We start from the raw sequence: 3,106 nt of genomic DNA on the forward strand, positions 1-3,106 counted from the left end.
ATAGTTTTGCTATATAAAAAGTCCTTATAAAGTCCTCAGCAACCCACTGGAGACCTGGGCAACACAACCATTACCTATCTCTTACAAAACCTTCTAGCATTTGTACAAAGTGCCAATGAGGATATTATTAGAAAAATAAATGTAAATCCAAAATAGATATGAAAGGTCAGTCAATTCTGGGAAACTTTTAGTGGGCCTGCCTTGGCCCCACCAAACAATGGGGGTGCTTTCCTCAATTTCTTCCTAGTCCCATTTGCCTTGGGTTTTATACAGCTCCTGTTCTCATTGCTAGAGATGTGGCCTCCAGAGGGCTAGATGTGGAAGATGTGAAATTTGTCATTAATTATGACTATCTTAACTCCTTAGACGATTATATTTATCAAATTGGAAGAACTGCTCACAGTACCAACACAGGCACAGCATACACTTTCTTTATACCTAATAACACAAAGCAAATGAGTGACCTTATCTCGGTGCTTCATGAAGCTAATCAAGCAATTAATCCCAAGTTGCCTCAGTTGGTCAAAGACACAGGTTCAAATCATTCCAGAGGTAGAGAGGCATGAAGGATAATGTCAGCATCAACACTGCTGCCTAGCAACCCATTGCTTGAACTGTCTAGGGAGCTTGGTGTTTTTCCAGACTAAAGCAGCTTCTTCACGTGGCTTACTCCAAGTGCTCTTTGTTCTTGGGGCAGCCATGACCCAAGCGGTCATGCTGCAGCCCTGCACTTGTGGTCAACTTCCAGCTTCCTCAGCTCCCAAGAGCAGAGGAACTTGCCCTAGGTCACTGTCCAAGGTTTGTCTGAAACTAGGCAACCCAGCTCCTGAGCCCCATTTTTACCAGGTACCACACTCTCATCAACCTCATTGGGCCTTACCTGACAGATCTGCATTTGCCTAAGGTCTCCTTTGGCCTCTACTGTTTTATTCTTCCGCATCTGGTTGCATCTTGGAGGTTTGTCTACCCTTTCCCTGCGGCTACCTTCTATGCAAGACCGAACAGCTGCAGTGTTAGAAGGAACACAGTCAGAAAGATGGTGCATATATTGTGAGTTGTTTTCTAGGAGGAAGGTTGGGTTTTCTCTCATTCACCCATATTCTTACTCTTGTATAGTAAAGGCTGACCCCAAGTGGCTGACTCAGGTAAAGAGGAGCACAATACCAGCCCCCAGCCCCAATGTCATCCACGTCTAATCCCTGAGCCTGTAAGCATGTTATCTCATATGCCAAGATAGGCTTTGCAAGGGTGATTAGGTTAAGGATTTTAAATAGGGCAAGTACCCTGGATTATTTGGATGAGTGAAACAAACACAGATCTGTGTAAGGGATACAAGGCGAGGAGGAGGGTCAGAGTCACAGGAATCTGAAGATGCTGTTCTGCTGCTCTGAAGATGGAAGATAGAATGCATCAGGAGATGATGCAAGTACCTCTAGATGCTGAGAAAGGTAAAGATTTGGAGTCATTGGAGGTTCCCACCCCAACAGCCTTATGATATCCACAGCAGATAGGAAACAAAATGAGAGCTCTGTCAACAATGTCTAATGCCCAAGGGTGGTTTCACTAATACTTATTTTCCTCTTCTCACACTGTCTCCCAGTATTTATCCTCAAGGAACATAAAACTAGAAGAAAATAAAAGATAGGTAAACAGACCAATAAAATGGCATTTCCATGAGGAAGATACAGGGTGCACCTGAAAGAAAAGGAGGGACTCTGGGGGAGTTAAAATACATCTGGTAGGAAAAATGATTGTTGCATTAGTCTGGGTTTTTCCAGTGAAGTAGAACGGAGGGAGAGGACAAGAAAGACTGAGAGACCTGGATGAAATGGTCACTGTTATTAGTCTGGGTTCTTCAGACAATAAAAGGGTGGAGGATGACACTAATTGATTTATTTTGAGGAATTGGCTCCCACAATTATGAAAGATCTGCAGCTGGCCAGGCAGACACTGGAGAATTGATGATGCTGGTTACAGTTCAAGTGGAAATCTGAGCCCAGACAGAAAAAGACTGATATCCAACTCACAGTTAGAGATTGTAAATTCTTTTTGTGACTTTTTGTTCTACGCAGGCCTTTAAAGGATTGGAAGAGGCCACTTCGTGGGGGGGGGGGGGACTTTTGCTTTACTGATTCAAACATTAATGTTATCCAGAAGCACTTTCTCAATCACACCTAGAGTAATGTTTGATTGAACATGTGAGCACCAATAAGCTGGTTTTTCACTACAAACAGTAAGGTATGCCATAAAGTATTAGTTTGCATTGAATCATAACCCTAATCAACCTAATCTGATGGATATATGAGGAAATATTTTTCTAGTAATTAAATAAAAAAAGTGGGTGCTGCTGGGGAAAGAGCTCTAAGATATATAAGTAGGACAAGTCTCAGAGCGATTACATGTTGCCTCACTCCAGAAGATATATTTGTAATTATGCATTTAAAGCACTAAGAGAGCAGAAAATGCACAACAGCTTAGCAATGACCAGTTCTAAGAAGCTGAGAGAGAATTTCGCCTTTTTACACCTTCGTGATTGGAATTTTTTGCAATGATAATGCATTCTTTTACTTTTTTTTTTTTTTTGTTTGTTTTTTGTTTTGTTATTGGGGATTGAACTCACAACCTCACATTTACCAGGCAGGAGCTTATGCCACTGACCTAAATCTCCAGCCCCTCATGCGTAACTTTTAAGTAAGAAAGGCAGAACCTAAGAAAACAAAGCACAAGAACACAGGAAGATCATGAAGTTAAAAGCATTAGGGGCTATCTTGCCACGCACTTGTCCGCCCCTAGTTCATGCGCAGCTGATTACTACCTGGTGCTCAGAGTCAGGAGGGGTGGAAAAGGACACCCTGGACACCAAAGGAAAACCAATTTCTGAGCATCACCCGTCGTAAGTGTGCGCACGCACCGAAGAGCACACAGATTATTCATAGGGGTGAGACAAATTCTTAGTGGGTGCGATTCTTTAGAGGAAGTTCTTGGCGTCTCGGCATGCTGCTTCTTCTAAAAAAGATAACGCACGTATGTGGATTGCAAATCAGAAAGCACAGGAAGATACTCGACAAGTGTCTCTCCCAGCTCCTTCCGCCTCTGAGGCCCAGCA

The sequence above is a fragment of the Cavia porcellus genome, unplaced genomic scaffold, assembly GCF_034190915.1.
Source record: "Cavia porcellus strain 051 isolate PalLab524CR breed Dunkin Hartley unplaced genomic scaffold, mCavPor4.1 scaffold_4, whole genome shotgun sequence".
Classification (NCBI taxonomy): domain Eukaryota; kingdom Metazoa; phylum Chordata; class Mammalia; order Rodentia; family Caviidae; genus Cavia; species Cavia porcellus.